Genomic DNA, 23,654 nt, shown 5'->3' on the forward strand with positions numbered 1-23,654 from the left:
CTTAATGACTTTTTCGTGAAATATACATAGGTGTAAGCAGTGTATTAGTTGATTCTTCTAGAAACTTCCACTCGCAAAATTTTAACAATAAACCATAACGTCATGTACAACGTCCCTGTTGTAGGGTCTGTCAACAGAACTGGGTAAAAATGTCAGTGACCCTTTAATACTTATTAAACGTACCTCTGACGAAACCTACTGCTCTTCTTTGGATCTTCTTTATTTCAACTACCAATACTATTTTGTAAGGGCCCAGATTGACTAGCAATATTCAAGTATCTTTCGAACTAGAGTTTTGTAAGCTACCTCTTTCGTTGGTGGACTGCATTCCTGAGAATTTGTCCAATGGTTGTGAATAGAACTGAGGAAAAAGTAATTTAGGGCACAACAGGCCACAACTGGACTGAAAGAAGGGATCAAGTAATAGGAAATAACCTGAGGCGTGAAAGAATAATTAATTTGGTAATGGAAGGAAATGTGAAGGACAAAGATTGTAGACGGAGTCCATGGTTTGACTGTCATAAGCAGGTCCAAATGAATGTAGATTGAAGTAGTTAAACAGTGATTGAGAAGCTTGCACGGGCTTAGTGTGGAGAGCTGCATGAAACCAGTTTCTGAACTGAAGAGCTTCAGCAGAAGCAACGACATTGGAAGGAATTTCCATTGCCAGTAACTTGCAGGCAACTCTTGAAGAGGAGGCAGCGTAGTGTTTTTCTCACCAGACTGCACACTAACGGGGCGGGGGGGGGGGGGGGGGGGGGGGGGGCGGAAGGATGGGGCACTTGATACTAAACTCTTCCACAGTGTCTCATATCTAATTATACAGTTACATACTCCACAACACTGTAAAGAGCGTAGTGGAGAGTACGATGTATCACTACTAGTACTCAAATGCTTTCCTGTTCCATTCACAAACAGAACGAGAGAAACATTACCGTCTATATGCCACCGTACAAGCCTTAATTTCTGTTATCTTGTTTTTGTGGTCCTTACGCGAAATGGCAGCAGTAGAATTATTCTGCAGTCGACCTCAAACGTCGGTTCTCTAAATAACCTCTATAGTGCCTGGCGAATAGAACGCCGTCTTCCCTCCAGGGATCCACATTTGAGTTTGCAAACCATCTCCGTAATACTTGCGTATTGATAGAATCTACCGGTAACAAATCTAGCAGCACGCCTCTGAATTCCTTCGATGTCTCTCTTTAATCCAACCTGGTGGGGATCCCAAACGCTCTAGCAGTGCTCAAGTATGGGTCGCACTAATGTTCTATACGCGGCCTTCTTTACAGATGACCCACAGTTTCCTAAAATTCCGCCAATAAACCATAGTCGACCATTCACCTTTCCAACTATAATTCCATTTCATGTTGCTTTGCAACATCATGCCTAGATATTTAATCGGCGTGACTGTGTCAAGCAGCACACTACTAATGCTGTATTCTAACATTACGGGTTTGTTTTTCCTATTCATTCTCATTAACTTACGTTGCTCTACGTTTAGAGCAAGCTGCCACTCAATACACCAAGCAGAAACTAGAGACGTCTCGTATCTTCTTACGGTACTTTCCCGTCTGTCAGATTAATAGATAAAGACAGAGAGAGAGAGAGAGAGAATAATAGCGGTCCTGTCACACTTCTCTCCGGCACTCCTGACAATACCTTTATCTCTGATGAAGACTTAAGAAGTCTTCGAGTCACTCACATATCTGAGAACCTATTCGGTATGCTCGTACCTTTCTTAACAGTCTGCAGTGGGGCACTGTGTCAAACACTTTCCTGAAATCTAGGAATGTGGAATCTGCCTGTTGCCCTTTATCCATGTTTCACTAGATATCAAGTGAGAAAAGGGCAAACGGGTTTTGCACGAGCGAAGCTTTCTAAAAACATGTTGATTTGAGGGCAGAAGCTTTTCTGTCTCAAGAATAAATTTGCTATATTAGAAATGAGAATATTTTCAAAAATTCTGCAGCAAACCGATGTTAAGAAGATCGGTCTGTAATTTTGCCGATTCATTCTTTTATATTTCCTATTTACAGCAATCACCTGTGTTTCTTTGCAGTTGCTTGGGATTTGCCACTGGGCGAGAGATTCGCGGGAAATGCAAGCTAAGTAAGAGGCCATTGCTGTAGAGTACTCTTCGTAAAACCGAACTGGGATTCCATCCGGAACTGATGACTTACTTGTCTTGCTTTCTATGCCAGTGATACCTATTATTATGTGGTCAGTGCGATAGTCAAACACCGGCCGGTGTGGCCGTGCGGTTCTAGGCGCTTCAGTCTGGAACCGCGTGACCGCTACGATCGCAGGTTCGAATCCTGCCTCGGGCATGTATGTGTGTGGTGTCCCTAGCTTACTTAGGTTTAAGTAGTTATAAGTTCTAGGGGACTGATGACCACAGATGTTAAATCCCATAGTGCTCAGAGCCATTTGAACTATTTTTGATAGTCAAACGACGGTATGCTTGTACAGTCCTCCTGTGTGAACGATTTGTTAAATGTGAAATTTAAAACTCTAGCTTTCTTTTGCTACCTTCTATTGACACATCAGACTGCTCAACTGGACAGAAGTCAGACCCGCTTAGTGATTTTACGTAGTGCATGGTTTTTCTCGGGTTCTCGGCAAAATCTTTTGCTAAGGTACGACGGTGATAGTTGTTGTATGCTTCGCACATCGATCTGTGTAGGGATGCACGAATCTCTGCTAAATTTTGCCTGTCGTCACTTGCGGGTTCTCTTTTGAAACGAGAGTGCAATAGTTTTTGGTTCCTCAGCATTTTCCGATATTTGTTATTAGATCGCGGTGGGTGTTTTCCAACGTTAATCCATATACTCGGCTTTCTCCAAAGTGCAATTTACTATCTGATTTTACTTTGCCCATAATTCCTCTACGTCCATCATACTGGAACTAAAAGATCTCATTTCATTGTCTAACATATGCTAGGAACTGCTTATCTGCTCTTTCCTGTAAAATTACTGTCCTAGCCTTCTTGAATTATTTATTAACTTTAGTAGCCATCATTTCTATCGTAACATCACGATCACTAATCCCTGCCTCTATTCTGATAGCTTCGGTAAGGTCGGCCCCGTTTGTAGTTAAAAGATCTAAAATATTTCCATTGCGTATGGGCTCTCAAACTGACTGCTTAAGTCAATTTTTGGAAAACGTGTTCAAAAGTGCTTCACAAGACTGTAGGTCCATACTGCCTGCAGTGAATCCATAGACGTCCCATTCTATACTTGGTAGGTTAAAGTCGCCTCCGAATTATACTGCATGATCTACTATTCAGTGTAAACTTTCTGTGAATGAATCGAAAACTGTTGCAGCGGAATCGGATGGCCGGTAGAAACATCCAACAATTAACTTGCTTTCACCTAGACCTGTTACACGCGTCCAGATAAGCTCACAGTCACATTCCAATTCGACCTCAACAGAGACAATATTTTTGTCGACTGCAGTGAACACTCCCTCTTCTGTAGCGTCTAATCCGTGTTTCCTATGTACGTTCCACGGCTTGTTAAATATTTCAGAGCTTTCTACCTCAGCTCTCGGTCCCGAGAATAATCTGAGCGCGAGAACATTCTTTAAGGGCAGTAAGTTTAGGAACACTGTAACGAGTACTTCGACAATTTACTGTTACAATTTTGGCAGTCGAAGTGTATTTACTCTGAACGCGGTCTGTTTTTGCTACCTGCATGTCGACTGACGAGAGTTGATCAGAGTACCTCAAGCTACTGCCTACCCCAAAAAATCCCCATGTACAGTCCAGCTGCTTCGTCTGTGTAGTGCAACCCGTGACCTATAAAGCCGGCCGCTGTGGCCGAGCGGTTCTAGGCGCTTCAGTCCGGAACCGCGCTGCTGCTACGGTCGCAGGTTCGAATCCTGCCTCGGGCGTGGATGTGTGTGACGTCCTTAGGTTAGTTAGGTTTAAGTAGTTCTAAGTCTAGGGGACTGATGACCTCAGATGTTAAGACCCATAGTGCTCAGAGCCATTTAATTTTGCCCTGTCAGGGGGAGTCCACCCGATATTGGAGCTCCAGAAATCTGCAGCCAAGTCTCTCACAGAGTTGATGAAGCCTTTGGTTGAGGCCCTCCACTCTGCTCCAATCCGAAGGACCTCGATCAACTTTGGGAACAATGATGCAAATTCCGAGCTTTGCTTGCACCCAGTGAGGCCAGCAGCCTTCATCACCTCCGCCAGCCATCTCTATGAACTGAGGATGGTCTCAGAACCCAAGTAACAGGTGTCATATGTGTCGACATGAAACACAACTTGCAGACGACTGCATACTGCGTGGTCGGTAGACACAGGCAACGCCTCCACATCTCGGATGAACCCCCCCCTCCCCCCCCCCCCCCCCCAGTAGACATACTGAGTGCACACTGGTTCTTTTTCTGGCCCGGAAAGCTGTTTCCCTTCGGGACGGTACCTAACATTGGAGAGCCTGGTAACTAACAAACCCCTCTCGCTGCGTGCCTGCTTCCACGCTGCTGAAGGAGCGGCCACTTTGTGCACTCACAGGTTGAATGGGTGAGGCCAGATGGCCAGCCTCCACAATGACTCTCCGCCTCGAGGAACACGAATACGTTACCACGAGCCACTCATCCTGTGGGAGCCCATGGGCGAAACAAACGACACCTGAGGTATCTCACTACACCTATTATTAGAGAGGTTAGACCGCGTCAAGCGACCAGTGCCCCTACTGGAAGGGCAGTGAGATACAAGTTGGTCACAAGAGCTAACTGGCTGACACTCGCAGACACCAGCTTGTCAGGCTCTGCAGTGCCTCCAGTTGTCCCGGTCAAGAACATCTACCAAATGGTCAATTTCTAAACGTTGTAATAAAATTTTAATTTAATGGTCGCAAATAAAACGCTTATATAAAGTGATAAACAAAGAAAAAATACTATTTCTTAGAGTCTTTTAATACACAGAGTTATTCATAGATATCTAAGGGTTTCAGAAACGACTGAGCGAAAACTAGGAGACATACAGAAGACAGACATATATCAGTGGATAAAGCTTGGCTTCAAGCTCTTAACTCACATTATAGGTGCTCAAAACCATTCGACATTTGTACGTGATCCGAAGCTTATGCTTTTCTAGCCTCTCGTTTCACGTCCTCCTGTGGCGTGATCACAGAGGGGTGCGGTATTGACATATGCGAGAATAAAATGGTAAATGTTCCCTCTAAGACCAGCCATCTTTACTGATAATTTTAAAAATGTAGGTTGAGACGCCTGCAAGTAGATAACCCTCTGAGATCCCTGCAATTCCAGTCGCCTGCCTGCTGGAGCTTCGGACTACTTTACAGGTTGTCTCTGCTGATTGCAGCTCCGGATCACGTTGAGGTTTCGTTGAATGGTTTTTAAGTGTCCCTAGTGGCTACAGCCTGCACACAAGAGCAAAAAATGCAGTCGCTCTGTGCTCTGAGGAGGTGTGACCACGTTTAATGGGTGTGCAGCCCCACAGTGTCTTAAGAGAAGGGCTGGGGTGTCCGGGGGTTTCATGACGCCGTCCTGTTGCTCATCGCACTCCGAACTGTAGTTTCCGATCGCGAAATGTGTGGAAATCAACGTCCTAAGGAAAGGATAGGTTCGAGTGACGCCCTTTATGCCGTCCCATGCGGCCTTTTCGTACCGATTCTGAGCAGCGGTGCGTTTCGGCCGCTCGTAAGAAAATCGGGTGATTACAGCGCTGGACATCGTGGTTCTGAACTCCATCCCAGAGACGTCAAAAGAAGGGGTGAAAAGTGGGAAAGAGGGGCTGTGACGACCTTCCTATCGTGTGACTCGTCCACGGTGGAGTTGGGCAGAATTGTGGTGAAATTTGGTGCCAATGTGACGTCATTAACTCACATTACAGAAACTCTGTGCTGTGGCCTTTTTTTCCCCATTTGTCGACACCTTCCTGTTTGAAACGTCGTCGAGCCCGATGCTGGCGTCGCAGCTCTCCACGCGTTTGCACCATTACAGAGGAAATTGCAGTTAAATCAATACCATTAGCTGCTGACGGGTGTTGATATACATCAGCGGGGACAGTTGAAAATGTATGCGCCGACCGGGACTCGAACCCGGGATCACCTGCTTCACCACTGCCACCGAGGCACCGAGGTCTCAGAGGATAGTGCGACTGCACGGACTTGTCGCTGGCACGCTCCCCGTGAGACCCACATTCTCAACTTATAGTCCACACACTACATTCGTAGTGCCCCTCCCATTATACACATGCCATGTAAGCAGGAGATCCCGGGTTCGAGTCCAGGTCGGGACACACATTTTCAACTGTCCCTGTTGACATGTATCAACGCCTGTCAGCAGCTAATGGTATTGATTTAATTGTAATTTCATTCTAGAGAGCTGCACGGTCACCAACGGCATCTGTTCTTCCGGACTTGTCCGAAAAAACGGATGCCATCTCCATATCGTTTAACGCTAACTGGCTGATGACCTTCAGTGCGGATGCACACGATTTGCCTGAACTCTTACGGGACTCGGTGGATTGTCTGCCGCGAGTAGTGGGTATAATGGCAGGGGCACTACGAATGTGGCGTGTGGACTGTAAGCTGAGGATGTGGGTCTCACGGTGAGCGTGCCGGCGATAAATCCCTGCAGTCGCACTATCCTCGGTGCCCTCGGTGCCTCAGATGGACAGAGCGTCTGCCATGTAAGAAGGAGATCCCGGGTTCGAGTCCCGGTCGGGGCACACATTTCCAACTGTCTCCGTTGATGTATATCAACGCCTGTCGGCAGCTAATGGAATTGATTTAATTGTAATTTCATTCTAGAGAACTGCACGGTCACCAATGGCATTTGTTTTTTCGGACATGTCCGAAAGAACAGATGCCATCTTCATATTACAGAAGAAGGTTGTACGCACCTTTGAGCCAAATGAGAAAGTTATGCGTCGCAACAAGACGTAATTATGTGGTTTCGAAAAAGTGATTATTTACTTTCGTTGCGCAGTTTATTACGAATAAAATAATTTTGGGTGTTATACCGCGTCGTTATAAAACTCTAAAGTCACTAAACTGCCAACGTTTCGACAGACTTGCTGCGGGGCTATTAACTGCTGGACAGGACGAATGTCTTCCCCTATATGTAGTTTTTGCATCACGTAACAAGTTTTTGATAGTAGTTTTCTTAACATATTGATGTTGGAAACAAAAGTAGAGGTCATCAAACGGACAGATTAACATAGTTGAGAGTATTCCTTATCTTTTCTTTCACTAATTTATTACTGCAGATTTAAGGATCAATTTTAAACAATTGCGGGAATTATCCAAGAGAAAAATTCTACTAAAAGATGTCAAAATTTTGAGCAGCTCTTGGGTGCAATTGCTTTATTTATTCCTGAGCTAATGCTCATTTTATTAAATTATGGGAACCAGGTTTAGTCTATCAATGCAAACTCGGGTAACATCACATTACGTGAGCACTATTTTTTGAAACAGCCCACTTGGGGAGCTGTTTACTGTTTCGTTTGCACACTCGGCGACAGCACGGGTAGAAACATACGAAATTTATTCAGTACACATATTTTAGAACCCATTAATTGAATGTAAATTATAAAACTACAACCCGCAACTTTTTTGAATAGTTATTTGTTATTCCATGAACCGGTTTTCTAACCTTCTCAGGTACATCTTCAGATGGTTTTCAGCACTATTTCTAGCATAGTGCTGGGTGCTGGCTTGCGACATTGTGGGTGGCTTGCAACAAGCAACAGTTGTATAGCACAAGCTGGATGCTGACCAGGTTTCGCTATCACTGTGTTAATGCATACAGATTGTGTAAAAGTGTGTGACTTGGCCATCAAAATGGAAGCAGACAGATGGACACTTAACAGAAAAAAGCCGCCCACACTGTCGCAAGCCAGCACTCAGCATTGTGTTAGAAATAGTGATGTAAATTCCAGAAAACCATCTGAAGGCGAACCTGAAAAGGTTCGAAAATCAGTTCATCGAATAATAAATAACTGTTCAAAAAAGTGACTGGTTGCAATTTTATGTATTTATTTACGGGTAGAAACATTGCCCACCGCGAGGCCGTATACTGTCTGGTGGCGTTGCAGGCACGTGAAGCGATAGAGAAAGTATACAAGAGGAGCAAAAAAAGGATGGGATGCCATTATAGTGGCACGTGCCACAAATGGGTAAATCTATTGATGTCAACAGCTTTGACAAGAAGCAGAATGACAGTCAAACCACAAGACTCCACGCCTCGCCGCAGTACGTGGAGGTTGCATGACAGCTCCGTAAAATAGGATAAGCGGCGATCTGTAGCAGATCTGGCGACAGAATACAATACTGTTGGAGGGACAAGAGTTTCGAAACACACCGTTTTGCGCACACTTTTAAAAATGGGGCTCCGCAGCAGTCGACTGTTACGTGTCCCGACGTTGACCCAACGACAATGTCAGTTAAGATTGCAAAAGAAGTGGAGTCATCGAGATTGGACCGTGGATTAATGGAAACGTGTCACCTGGTCGTATGACGCGTTTGTTGCACTATGCCGATGATCATGTTCGGGAATGAGTGCTCGAAACAAGATCCATGCCAAACACATAGGTTGTTGGGGGCAGTATATTCTATGAGGGACATTCATCTGAGACCTGTGGTAAGAATAGAAGGCACTATGGGACCTGTGGACTATGTGAGCATTATTGTTGACCACCTGATTCCCTTCATGCTTACAGTCGTCTGGCAGGATAACGGTCCACTTAAAAATATCGGAATCGTGCTGCAGTGGTTTGAGGAGCATGATAATGTATTCACGTTCGCGTGTTATTCACCAAATTCATCTGATCTGAACCGGATGGAACACGACTGGGACGCTACCGTGCGCCAGTTCCGCGCCAGCAAACTCGTAATTTACGGAAACCGAGAGACCTGTGTGTAGACATCGCGTTCCACATACTTCCGGAAAGCTACCAAGCATCTGTCGAATCCATGCCATGCAGAATCGCTGGTGAATTGTGTTCCGAAAGTGGACCAGCACGATACGATGTCTTGTCTTACTTTATTTTTCTGAGGCCAAGAGAGCTTATTTTTGATTGGTATTTTACGACAGGTAAGTACAAATCATGACCGATCATCATTACGCAAGAGCTTCCTTGTTTTTCGAAACCGGAGAATGTCGGATGGTTCGTACAACAACGTAACCTTTATGTCATGTCCGCTTCCTCGTTCAAATGGCAGTGAGCTTCCCTCTGTCCTATTGATGTGGCAGTCAACGCGGGGTTAGTGTTCAGTTTTAAAAAAACGGAAAACTAAACTCACTTACTGACCCATAAAAATCTTAATTTGCAAGAAAAACAATATTTACTTTGTTATTTTCTTGTTATTGTTCTGCTTGCTGCAATACTGTTGTCAGAGTCTGAGCAACAGCATGTTTCCTTTCCCACTGGCAGGTCAGTTAGCGGCATTAACCCAGTTAGATGTGAGGTCAAATGGCGAATTGCTCACAGTCAACAACGGCAGCTGGTACGCAGGCATTTGCCTGGAGGGCAGTGTTATCTCACATGCAGTGATGTTACCTAGCTCAGAGGTAAAACTGATTTTATCAGGTACCCTAGACCTAACGGGTGGAGTAAGACGATTGTGATGACATCTGGGCGTGGGTCAGAGAAATTCATCCTCGTTTCCGATTGTGTCGTAGTTTAAATTTAACTTTCTAGCTGCAGGTAGAAAATTGACAGAGCGACATATGTACCATTCATATGAGTCACCTCATGTTTGCCCCTCTTGGATTTCGTGCACGAACCGACTTTTCGATTGTTGTTGTTGTTGTGGTCTTCAGTCCTGAGACTGGTTTGATGCAGCTCTCCATGCTACACTATTCTGCGCAAGCTTCTTCATCTCCCAGTACCTACTGCTACCTACATCCTTGTGAATCTGCTTAGTGTATTCATCTCTTGGTCTCCCTCTACGATTTTTACCCTCCACGCTGCCCTCCAATACTAAACTGGTGATCCCTTGATGCCTCAGAACATGTCCTACCAAGCGATCCCTTCTTCTAGTCAAGTTGCTAATTATTATATCCCATAAATGTTCGATGGGATTCGTATCGGGCGATCTGGATGGTCAAATCATTCGCTCGAATTTTCCAGAATGTTCTTCAAACTTATCGCGAACAGTTGTGGGCCGATGGTCCGATAGCATGGCGCATTGCCATCCACAAAAATTCCTTCGCTATTTGGGAACATGAAGTCCAAGAAGGGCTGCAAATGATCTCCAAGTAGCCGAACATAACCATTGCCAGTCAATGATCGGTTCAGTTGGACCAGTCCATGTAAACACAGCCCACTCCATTATGGAGCCACCACCAACTTGCTCAGTGTCTTGTTGACAACTTGGATCAGTGGCTTCGTGGGGTCTGCACGCAAACGTCGGTGCTCTCGGTCGTTAAGTCAAGGCTATCGACCACTGTGTTGTCAGTGGTGTGAGGAAAAGCAAAATTTGGTAATCTAGACACAGTCTTGACTCTGTGGATCTTGAAATATAGAATTACCTAACGATTTCTGAAATGGAATGCTCCATGCGTCTAGCTCCAACTATCATTCCGCGTTCAGTGTCTGTTAATTGCCGTGGTGCGGCCATAATGGCGCCGGAAATCTTTTGACACGAGTCACCTGAGAACAACTGACTGCTTCGCCAATGCACTGCCCCTTCATACCTTGTGTACGTGATACAACCGGAATCTGTATATGTGCATATCACTATTCCATGATTTTTGTCACCTCAGTCTATACATGTTCGTTATATATATTCAATCGCTTTTTTCTTACTCCTATATATCTAATATCCAGATGCATTTCGCCTTTTTAAAGTCTTATTCAGAGTACTTTTTCTGGAATAACAAACGGTTTCGTTTTTAATATGACTTTTTGTTGAATGATTCAAATCTAAAAATACCATAAGTAGAATTAAAATGGAGATGCCTTACAAAAGGCAAAACGAGACTGGAAATTACATATAGTGCAGCGAGAAAAAGACGTCTCAATATTTACAACTAATATTTATCAGAAGAGTTTATGTTGATAAGAACGACGACAACGGCAATAATTCTTCGTTGCATGCAAAACTTAAATTTTTTATAAAGAAATTTGTCTGAACTACAGCAGTGGGAGAGTAATTTGCTCTAACCTCACAACCGTCCTTGTTTGCTCATCTGTCCAAAGGTTTAAAGTTTGAAGATTTAGCATATGTCTCAGATTTATGATCAATTTACGATCTTTTATCTGCGAAAGATCGCGAAAAACTGCTAGAGTTTTTGATAACGTACTCATTCATCTGAGAATAACAGTAATTAGCAAATTTCTATCTTATCATATCGTCCGTTGATCGCGGTACTTAGGGAGTCACTCTGTCACCATGAAGAACATGATTAAAATTCTGATTTAAATTGATAAATGCAGCCACTAGGCGCTACTGGTTTTTACACGCTAGAAACTGAGAAATGCACACTTCGAACTCATTCGTGAAGACTGGAACACGATGGCACAGGGACAATGGGATACGAAATTAAATGCCTACATCCTAAGAAGTTACATTTTTCTCATTCATTTGTGACTAAATTTTGATAGAGAAGTACAGCACGCTGAATGATACGACTGAGTCGGTGTCCTTTCTTTAGAGAATTTGCAAAGAATAACAACCCACTTTCGGAAGATGAGGCAACTGAGGAATCTAGAAAGAAACAACAATATTTCCATTCCCTGGACTGAGAGGTGATGTACGAAGTCTATTCAAAAAATTCCGGAACTTTGTCCATAAAATTTTTCTACGCCTAACGCCTACCTTTTACTTATTACGCATACTCTCCTTCGAAATACTCTCCTCCACTATTGATACACCGCTACCAACGCCGTTTCCATTTCCGGAAGCAGTCCTGGTGCGCCTCTTGCTGGATCGCGCGAAGCGCGTCTGCGAATTTTCTCTTATCTCGTCCATAATTGCCAATCTTCGTCCTTTCCACGGGGTTTCCAACTTTTGAAATAAAAAAAGTCGACAGGGGCCATGTCTGGAGAGTACGGAGGACGAGGCAGCGCAGTGATTTCGTGCAACAGTCACGCACCAACAGGGATGAATGTGCGGGTGCGTTATAGTGATGTAAGAGCCATGAATTGTCTCGCCACATTTCAGGCCGTTTCCTTCTCACATTTCCTCGCAGGCGTCGCAACACGTCCCGATAGTACCATCGATAAACAGCTTGTCCCTGTGGCACGAATTCATTATGAACTAATCCTTCAAAGTCAAAGAAAACTGTCAGCGTGGTTTTGACATTTGACCTGAACTGACTGGTTTTTTTTGGTCATGGAGAACCTTTCCCGATCCGTTGAGACTGAACCTTCGTCTCAACATCATAACCGTACCGATTAAAGCCGTGTGCCGGACCGAGACTCGAACTCGGGACCTTTGCCTTTCGCGGGCAAGTGCTCTACCAACTGAGCTACCCGAGCACGACTCACGCCCGGTCCTCACAGCTTTACTTCCGCCAGTACCTCGTCTTCTACCTTCCAAACTTTACAGAAGCTCACCTGCGAACCATGCAATACTAGCACTCCTGAAAGAAAGGGTATTGCGGAGACATGGCTTAGCCACAGCCTGGGGGATGTTTCCAGAATGAGATTTTCACTCTGCAGCTGAGTGGTAGGAGACGAGGTACTGGCGGAAGTAAAGCTGTGAGGACGGGACGTGAGTCGTGCTTGGGTAGCTCAGTTGGTAGAGCACTTGCCCGCGAAAGGCAAAGGTCTCGAGTTCGAGTCTCGGTCCGGCACACAGTTTTAATCTGCAAGGAAGTTTCATATCAGCGCACACTCCGCTGCAGAGTGAACATCTCATCATAACCGTAGTCCCACGTTTCATCACCAGTTTCGATTCTCTTAAGGAAGATCTCGTTCTCATTTGCACGATCCAAAAGCTCTTCACAGATTGAGAGGCAAAAGTCTTTCTGGTCTTGACTTAAGAGCTAGGGGACGAACTTGGCGGCAACACGATGCGTTCCAAGTTGCTGTGTCTGGATTTCGTAATATGATCCAACTGAAATGTTAAATTCCTCTGCAATCTCTCGGACAGACAGTCTTCGATTGGCGTGCACAATTTCGTCGATGTTCCTTACATGAGCGTCGCCAGTAGACGTCGAAGGGCGTCCCAAACGAGAACTTTTAACTTCCCTCTGGCCATTTTTAAACCATGTGAACCATTCGTAACACCGAGTAAGGCTTAAGCACTCATGCCGTAGGCTTCCTGCATCATTTGGTGTGTCTTTGTAAAGGTTTTCGTGAGTTTCACGAAACATTTAGTGCAGACGCGTTGCTCCTTTATCTCTGCCATCTCGAAATTCGCAAACTGTGGGTCACAACGTTCTACTCAATAGAGCACCATTGGTGCGAAATTACGAATGTGCCGGAACTTGTTGTATAGACCTCTTATTGGGTCTAACACTACTCCCGTAACTTGGAGGTCTCGAATCCCAATACTCATTGAGATGTATCGCTCTTCCCGACATAAACCAGGAGGAGTGCTAGCCAGCTCGTGTGGTGTGGCACGTACAGCAGTAGTCTCCGAGGGATGGAATTGAGATCGGTAGGCCCATTTCGTAACAACTGCACATTCTGTATACAGCCAACACGTGTGCGGCTATCAGGCGGGTTCTTACGCTTCGAGAGGTGAATGCTGTTCTGATTCCTTATCTCAGCCACAGCAAGATAACATCAAAACACAGAGAACAGAGAATAAATCTTTCACCCCGTAGTGAAGTGTGTGTTGGGTTTTAACTGCACCTAGATGGCAGAATAGAATTTACGTGTTCATCACAAACGGCGTAAGCGAGACTTCATTTTTTATGACTGTATATAGGCATTATAAGGGTGTATCATAAGTAATAGAACTGACACGGTTAAAAGTATGCGATGGTAACAGCAAAAGCGCTACAATGAACATGGGTCCACAAAAGAGCCGTTTGCGAGATGATTACAAATCCATCGCCTGTGAAGTCACTGCAACGTAGAGGATATTATACATCATCGTCTAATATGCAGTGAGAAGCCCGAAATTTGGCAGCGGAAGAGACAAAAACTTGCAATCAAAACGCATACTTCGCCATCCATGTATAGTTGGGAACACGTTTTACCCCCGTTTCCTTGATGAAGAGCAGATGCACAATACCGAGAAGCCAGGATGTATCTGTTCATGTGGCTCGCCATTGATTTCATGGCGATCCGTCTCTCACCGTTTGTTCTTTTAATATTTTTAATCATCTTTCATTTCCTCCCGAAAAGGGTAGGGCGAACCGTAGTAGAACTTAGTTCTTTTGAGTTATATTTCGATAGAAATAATTTCAATTTATTGGTAAATCATGAATGAAAATGCGGTAGCATCTTTGGGTCAACTTTCATATGTGAACAAACTTTTTCCATAATGAACAAGAACAAATGAGAAAGTAGGAACCGATTGATGAACGACAATTTAGAGTCAATTTTGCGCTTCTCTACACAAAATTTGAGCCAAACATCACGTCTGAAATTAAAGTCTGCAAATGCCTCCGTATAAATTTTGTTGTAATTACATTTGTTAAATAAGATGAATGTTTTTGAAACAGTTTATGTGAACTAATTACACACACACGCCCAGTTTGTAGGCAGCAGTACAAGCAAATCTGCATACCAAAAAATGGCTCTGAGCACTATGGGACTTAACATCTGAGGTCATCAGTCCCTAGAACTTAGAACTACTTCAAACCTAACTAACCTAAGGACATCACACACATCCATGCCCGAGGCAGGATTCGAACCTGCGACCGTAGCGGTCGCGCGATTCCGAACTGAAGCGCCTAGAACCGTCGGCCACACAGACCGGCTATTTGTATACCATTGGTCTACGGATTATAAGATCGCGTCTCATTGTCCTGAGTCAAAATTGTTAGTACGAATTTTTTGTTAACGTTCAGTTTCACACACAGTAAAAACTTCAGTTTGAAAGTTTATTTAGTTTACCAGCAACACACAAGGCCAACTTTTCTCTTGTATTTGTTGCATATGGTCTCCATCTAGTGGTAGTAATCACTTGCCGTCAGTAATAAACTTTAATGGTAACTACTTGAGTAATAAACTTTAATAGTAACTACTTTTTCAGTCTGTAAAATTGACCTAGGTTCTAAGGCCTACTTCAGTGGATGAGGGAATATTTTTAGCTAATGAAATTCGAGCCTGGGTACAATTTCTTGGACCTTGCGAAGGTAACACTCTTTAAACATACAGCAGACTGACATTTTTTAGCGAACAGCCTTTATTAACAGCTATTATAACTGAAAGGATTCTTAAGAATATCGTTTTTTTCGCCACAACTTACCGATATGAAAGTATACTTTGGATGACAGTAACAATGAAAACCAAAATGAGGACACCAAGTGAAACATAAAAAAAGTTTGTTAGAAATAAGCAGAATCAAACACCCCGTGAGTAATCATTTTTTTGGTTCAGTAAAAAACGTAGATATACCGGGGCGTACAGTTATTTGAACACTAGTTAAGTATTGTAAATAATTTGCCACTTTAAAAACAGGAGTGTTAATTTTTATTGCAATCTGTTTAATTAGGCCCCAAACTTGGTTTAGGGCAGGTCTGGCCAATATTTGAGAGCTCAAAGGGAGTGCAGCAGAGTCTGCTGAGTGTTTCTGCTTACCCAAACACTGCGCTATCCCGAGAAGGTGTGAGTGATACGGCTGTAGGCCGAAGGCAGCACACGCGGGACATTTAGGACCACGTGTATGCAACACAATGCGACTGTTTCTAAGAGGCAAATATCGCAGTATACTTCTATAAGCAGGATTTTATCACAAATGTTTATTTACAACTTTTTGTTTTTCTGCCGAAATTACACTACTGGCCAATAAAATTGCTACACCAAAAAGAAATGCAGATGATAAACGGCTATTCATTGGACAAATATATTATTCTAGAACTGACATGTGATTACATTTTCACGCAATTTGGGTGCATAGATACTGAGAAATCACTACCCATAACAACCACCTCTGGCCGTAATAACGGCCTTGATACGCCTGGGCATTGAGTCAAACAGAGCTTGGATGGCGTGAACATGTACAGCTGCGCACGCAGCTTCAACACGATACCACGGTTCATCAAGAGTAGTGACTGGCGTATTGTGACGAGCCGCTTGCTCGGCCACCATTGACCAGACGTTTTCAGTTGGTGAGAGATCTGGTGAATGTGCTGGCTAGGGTAGCAGTCGGACATTTTCTGTACCCAGAAAGGCCCGTACAGGACCTGCAGCATGCTGTCGTGCTGAAATGTAAGGATTCGCAGGGTTCGAATGAAGGGTAGAGCCACGGGTCGTAACACATCCGAAATGTAACGTCCACTGTTCAAAGTATCGTCAATGCGAACAAGAGGTGACCGAGACGTGTAACCAATGGCACCCCATACCATCACGCCGGGTGATACACCAGTATGGCGATGTCGAATACACACTTCCAATGTGCGTTCACCGCGATGTCGCCAAACACGGATGCGACCATCATGACGCTGTAAACAGAACCTGGATTCATCCGAAAAAATGACGTTTTGCCATTCGTGCACCCAGGTTCGTCGTTGAGTATACCATCGCAGGCGCTCCTGTCTGTGATGCTGATAGTCCATGCTGCAGCAAACGTCGTCGAACTGTTCGTGCATATGGTTGTTGTCTTGCAAACGTCCCCATCTGTTGACTCAGGGATCGAGACGTGGCTGCACGATCCGTTGCTGCCATGCGGATAAGATGACTGTCATCTCGACTGCTAGTGATACGAGGCCGTTGGGATCCAACACGGCGTTTCGTATTACCCTCCTCAATCCACCGATTCCATATTCTGCTAACAGTCAGTGGATCATAGCCAACGCGAGCAGCAATGTCGCGATTTGATAAACCGCAATCGCGATGGACTACAATCCGACCTTTATCAAAGTCGGAAACGTGTTGGTACACATTTCTCCTCCTTACACTAGGCATCACAACAATGTTTCACCAGGCAACGCCGGTCAACTGCTGTTTGTGTATGAGAAATCGGTTGGAAACGTTCCTCATGTTAGCACGTTGTAGGTGTCGCCTCCGGCGCCAACCTTGTGTGAATGCTCTGAAAAGCTAATCATTTGCACATCACAGCATCTTCTTCCTGTCTGTTAAATTTCGCGTCTTTAGCGCGTCATCTTCGTGGTGAAGCAATTTTAATGACCAGTAGTGTATAACTTTTATTACTTAAATAAATACATTTGACATTGCTTAAAAGGTGAGCAGAACTACGAAAAGCTTCACATATCGACTTTTAACATTGAGTTGTGATGTTTATAAATTTATGCACATTTCGAGTTTAGAATGCGTAATGTATCTGGAACTGTGGTCTGTGATAGTCAATCACATAGAGTTTGACAAATTAAAATCTGTTAAACGCTAAAGTTGGCGGGACTTTGTCAGTTGCATAATATAAGAGAAAATGATAACACGGCACGTGTTGAATCTAACACTGGAAAAACTTTAGTGGCTCGTCTGTGCAGTGGACAATTTTGTTCTTGGCATGGCATTTCATCAAAGTATTGTAAATTCCTTCACCCAGAATTCATTGTCGTTCATCAGAACACAAATGTATCATTGTGTTTGTGGGTGATACTGTAATGACGTTCCAACAAGTGTTTCTGAAGCTCCTAATAGTGCGATGGCATATTAAGCACTTTGCAGGGCATGCAGTTTCCATTCGGTATTGAACGATGCGGCTTCTCCACTTTTTTTAATTTTATATATTTTATTTAACGCAAGCAGTACTGTCAACAAACTGCCTGGCGTCTGACAAGGCGACTGCTCTGCATTGGGGGCGCCCGGCTGCAGCCTTCGTTTTCCTCTCCCTCGTCGCCCACAACGACCACACAAATGCTGCATTCGGAGCGTTAGGCAGGAGCGCGGCCGGAGCGCTGTACATATTTACTTTTCAGCATAGTCACCCTGGCGACAAACACTCTTCTCCCAACGCTCTAGTTTGTTGTTACCGGCACTATAGAATGTTTGACTTTGTTGACGGAGCCACAACCTCACCTCTGCTTGCACCGCTTCATCACTGTCAAAGTGAAGTCGTCGAAGGTGTTCTTTAAGTTTCAGTAACAGATGAAAATCGGATGGAACCAGGTCGGGACTATATGGAGAATGATCGATGACAGTGAACCCAAGGCGTCGGACTGTTGCAGGTGTATCAGCGCTCGCGTGTAATCTGGTATTGTCATGCTGAAGGAGAGGGTGCTCCATGTGTAGTCGAACCCTTCGTACACCGACATGGTTGCGTTACACGCCGCCATGTTACACGCTACAATTCTGAGCCCTCTTGTAATGTCCCCACAGCAAATACCCTCTACCACGCACCAATTAATCATTTTCAATCAAACCATCCACATTTATTCACTTTGGAAAAGTTATCTGATCTGATTTTCTCGTAATATATGCGGCGACAGCTCGTCGACGCCAAAGTATTTTCTAGTGCATTTATTCTTTGAAATAACAGAGATGCATATACGCATTCTCCATAGTTGTTAGAGGGGTAACTAGGACAGCTTCTGGAGTATCCATTGAGGGATTGACGTGTTTCTGAGAGATACATATTCTGCTTTTCTTCTCGCTAATGCGAGTCAATTAACATTTGTGGCGCTAGCGGTTTGTTTGGGAGAGAAAGAGATTGTAAAAGGAAAATAATTAAGGCGTGGAATCACCGGAGATCTGGAAATGTAATGGAGATGGATTTAATACACGATTTCCTCCATAAATAAGGTTTGTGACTTTTTTGTTCTGGACTGAATGAACGAATGAGTTTTTTCTGAATCATTTGTTGATCACGTTGGCCCTGTAATTAGTGGGGAAGTTTCAGCTGTGTCGAAGAGAGCCTGCAATCACTGAGTCTGTGTTAAATCGTCCAAAAAGGCATCGTACACATCTGGAAATCGCAATCTTTCGTAAAAGGAACAAATTGTCCAAACGATTGATTCTCCGCCGGCCGAAGTGGCCGTGCGGTTAAAGGCGCTGCAGTCTGGAACCGCAAGACCGCTACGGTCGCAGGTTCGAATCCTGCCTCGGGCATGGATGTTTGTGATGTCCTTAGGTTAGTTAGGTTTAACTAGTTCTAAGTTCTAGGGGACTAATGACCTCAGCAGTTGAGTCCCATAGTGCTCAGAGCCATTTGAATTTGATTGATTCTCCCGACTGACTGCAGCGTTTAACAGTAATAGTAAATGTAAAGATCTCTTACAGCAAGCCAGGCACTGATTACCAAGACGAAGGACTCCACCAAAGATTCTATTTGGCTGATTCTTTTTATCACTATATCACGTAATGAAATCTTATATTAAAAACTATACATAGATAAAGGAGAGAAAGAGAGAGAGCGAATGAAAATGGGGATAATACTAATAATCCTCCATTAGACTAATTTTTCGCCTGTCTTATCACGGATCAGCCAAGAACTGGGAGGGTCTTACCTTACTGTATAGACTTATGTGTGAAGGTGAAGGGATCTTAAAGAACAACTGATACACGTCTATACAGACAAGACATTACACAGAGATAGCGGCTAGCTGCATTGATCATCTATTCTTAGATTAAAGAGACGGCAACTTATTATCCGGACATTAAAAAGTTAAACTCTGTTGGCAGAGGACTGCAAATATGTACACATGAAGAATAAAGATGTAGAATGTTAATAACTTTTGTTTTATTTAAAAAGCTTTAAGAGGTTTCACGTAAATAATTCGGAGGCATTATCTTTCAGCACATCCTCGCATTACGCTCTTCAAAATTAAGAATATACGTAAGACCCGATCATTCTCGTCGCTTACTTTAACGGTTTATACACACATTTAAAAAAAGTTTTGCATCGCCCCAGTTCCCAGAACTCCTGAAGATAGACGATGCCTATGGATATTGTATCACTGACACAGTCCCTTTGACTGTTCAGACATGTCACAAAACCCGCCAAAAGATGTAAACAACCACGCATGAGCAGCGCGTATTAGACGGAGGGGGTGCGACAGTCGATCAGTTCCAGTCATTTCACCAGGAAGGAGGTACACGGCGCGTATTTTCTGTAGTTCAACCAAGCCTAGACGGTCAATACCGTGGTTAGATCGCGTCCGCATTCTTACTTTGTGCCAGGAAGGCCTCTCAACAAGGGAAATGTCCAGGCGTCACAGAGTGAACCAAAGTAATGTTGCTCGGACATGGAGGAGATACAGAGAGACAGGAACTGTAGATGACATGCCTCGTTCAGACCGCCCAAGGATTACCACTGCAGTGGATGACCGCTACCTATGGATTAGGGCTCGGAGGAACCCTAACAGCAATGAGTATATGTTGAATAATGGTTTTCGTGCAGCCACAGTACGTCGCGTTACGACTCAAACTGTGCGCAATAAGCTGCATGATGCGCAACTTCACTCTCGACGTCCATGGCGAGGTCCATCTTTGCAACCACGACATCATGCAGCGCGGTACAGATGGGCCCAACAACATGCCGAGTGAACCGCTCAGAACCTTTCTCTTCAACGATGAGTGTCATGTATGCCTTCAGCCAGACAATTGTCGGAGATGTGTTTGGAGGCAACCTGATCAGGCTGAACGCTTTAGACACACTGTCCAGCGAATGCAGCCAGGAGGGGGTTCCCTGATATTTTGGGGTGGCATTATGTGGGCCCAACGTAAGCCGCTGGTGATCATGGAAGGCGCCGAACGGCTGTGCGATACATGAATGCCATTCTCCGACCGATGGTGCAATCATATCGGCAGCATATTGGCGACGCATTCGTCTTCATGGACGACCATTCGCACCCCATCGTGCACGTATTGTGAATTACTTCCTTCAGGATAACGACATTGCTCAACTAGAGCGGCCAGCATGATCTCCAGACATGCTTGGGATGTACTGAAAAGGGTTGTTTATGGACGACGTGACCCACCAACCACTCTGAGGGATCTACGCCGAATCACCGTTGAGGAGTGAGACAATCTGGAGCAACAGTGCCTTGATGAACTTGTGGATAGTATGCCACGACAAATACAGGCATGCATCAATGCAAGAGGATGTGCTACTGGGTATTAGTGGTACTGGACACCACCTCTGAAGGTCTCGCTATATGGTGCTATAACTTGCAATGTGCGGTTTTCATGAGGAATAAAAGGAACGGAAATGGTATTTATGTTGACCTCTGTTCCAATTTTATGTACATGTTCCGGAACTCTCGGAACCGAGGTGATGCGAAACTTTTTTTATGTGTGTATAATTACTTTGGAGTTGTACCACTGTCATGGTACAGGTTTTTAATGATAAATAAAAATAATTTACATGTAAATTGAAGGTGGAGAAGGAAAGAAAGGAAAGGGAGGAGATCACTCCTGTCAGCTGCAGCAGGACATTATGTGAAATCAGCGGAGAGTGAAAATATATACAGGGCCAGGATTCGAACCCGGCACACATTTTCATTCGTCTCCCCTGATTCCGACTAATGTCCGGCTGCAGATGAAAGCAGTGATCTCCTCCCTTTCCTTTCTTTCCTTCTCCACTTTCAGTTTACATATAATGTATAACAGCTGCGGAATGTGTGTGGTGTCTGGTCCTTATGTTATGTTCGAAAGAACAGACACCACGCATTCATATAAAAAATAGTTTACCTGACATTAAGGCATCTGCCCTCTAACAAATCAGACGGGCCGGTTTGTATATGCCACGTTTCATTAATCATATTTTATTGACCTTATATCCCTTAAAAGTTCTTTAATATCATCCTTGAAGCGCTTTGCATATGTCACTGCTGACATCACAAACTGTCTGATATAAAGCAACTATTGAAATGCGAAACAATCACTGACGTAAATATCTCCAGTTGCTAATAACCAGAGTGTAAATGCCAGCCTGCGTTCAGGTCCTGTTGGTCGTCTGCATTAAATATTCTTCCTTTAAATTTCCTTCCCAGTTGTAATGAAAAACCAGCGAATAGCGTCAACCGACATGTGTGCAACGTTTTGGATTAATGCCAAGGAAAGCTGGAACTGCTACCGCTAAGCTTATCGCGTTTACTTACAAACTGAGACGCCTAAATTCTTCCTTTCCTACGCTAAATTGTACTTTTTTGTTCTTCATTGTGGCTATAAAGCGCTGTACGGAATATAAGTTAAGTACTTTACCGCGATATTGCTAGCCCAAAAAAAAAAAAAAAAAAAAAAAAAAAAAAAAAAAAAAAAAAAAAAAAAAATGCTTTGATGTTCGTTCCTGGTGTTAAAGTCAAGTGATGCGCACTAGCGAATGCCCTGCGCATTGTTTCTGCTAACACGTTTTCGCTTGTGTTCGCTTCGGTGTAAAGTGGGTTTCACGTTGCAAAAACGCGCGCAGTCTCCCGGGGCTTCCCCATCGCTGTAGCTTCCTGCTCTGTCTTCTTGAAGTCAAGTCCGTAGACGGCTTTGATGACGTCACGCTTTGAGTCAGTAGTGAGGCGGCGGAATCGTCCTCAGCCGTTAGTCAAATTCGACAAGCGCCATTGTTTTCTCGACATAAAATTAACCACGAGTTACATGGTTTTGCATTCAAAATATTTCAAAATACTGTTAAGTGATTTACATTCGAAATTAACAACATAAACGTGCAATGACAGACATTATATCGCGCTCTCTTTGTCGTACATAAGATTTATGTATATTACATTAAATTACTTCGTAATCAGCTTTAGTTCTAGTATACGGTTTAATATTGCATAGATAGATACATACACTAAAAACAAAAAATGCATACGACAAAATATGGTATACGCTTTATAGAACAGTAGTAAACGACTCTGGGGTGTCAGGTTCAAGACGAACAAGTCAAAAACGCAGTATCTTTCTGGAAACACTCAGTTTTGAGTTGTTAGTCTTTTACCTACCATACTAGTACTGAAATAGAACAACATAATGCTTAAGTTTTCGACTGTCCTACATCACTACAGTGCCAGTATTGTATATGGGGGCTCCCCTAGGTCTTTTTGCAGCTGCTTCATACTGAACGCTTTTTGCGGTTTTGTGAGCTATTTCTTCGATACGAGAACTGGCTTTGATCCTAATAGTTATTTAGTAGCACATTCACCCAAATGTCTATACTATTGTCAGAAATTTCCATTACAGATCTACAGCATTCGCAGGATATTTGAGAGTACTTTAATTCCAACATATCTAAAATTAAATCCCTTGCGGTTATCAAGTTTTACAAGCATTGTCCCAGATTTGTGAGGAACAACAACCTGAAGTATTTGGTAGCTACAGATTTCAACTTCAGCTATTAAGAATGGTGAGTGGTATTTTAGAAATCCGTGGTTGAAACTGCTAAGGTATCTAACTTCTGCTGGCAATCGAAAGATAAAGAGCTGTATTGGACATAAAAGGTTTTCAAGTGTCACACACGTTAATCTATTACAATCCTTAAAGCTACCATAACCAGCAATAAATATAATAAAAGTCTAAATCACAGCAGTCTATATACATTTCTGCTGCTTCTGCTACAACTTCAGGAAGGAATAGTTCAACATTTACATTCTGCAAAGGGGAAGGATTAATATCGTGAATATTGTTAGGGACATTCAACCTGAACTCAAACACTGTAATT

At 43.7% G+C, this 23,654-nt stretch overlaps 1 protein-coding gene and 1 non-coding gene across 2 annotated transcripts in view; both read right to left on the reverse strand.

The window, feature by feature from the left end:
- LOC126458057 (probable multidrug resistance-associated protein lethal(2)03659) overlaps positions 1-23,654 on the reverse strand; it is a 289,235-nt gene that overhangs the window by 254,359 nt on the left and 11,222 nt on the right. The gene's annotated exons all lie outside the window — the stretch shown is intronic.
- Trnas-cga (transfer RNA serine (anticodon CGA)) lies at positions 12,387-12,461 on the reverse strand. Its single transcript has one exon. It is a non-coding gene; the product is annotated as a tRNA-Ser (tRNA).

Source organism: Schistocerca serialis, chromosome 2, assembly GCF_023864345.2.
Source record: "Schistocerca serialis cubense isolate TAMUIC-IGC-003099 chromosome 2, iqSchSeri2.2, whole genome shotgun sequence".
In the NCBI taxonomy this organism is placed as follows: domain Eukaryota; kingdom Metazoa; phylum Arthropoda; class Insecta; order Orthoptera; family Acrididae; genus Schistocerca; species Schistocerca serialis.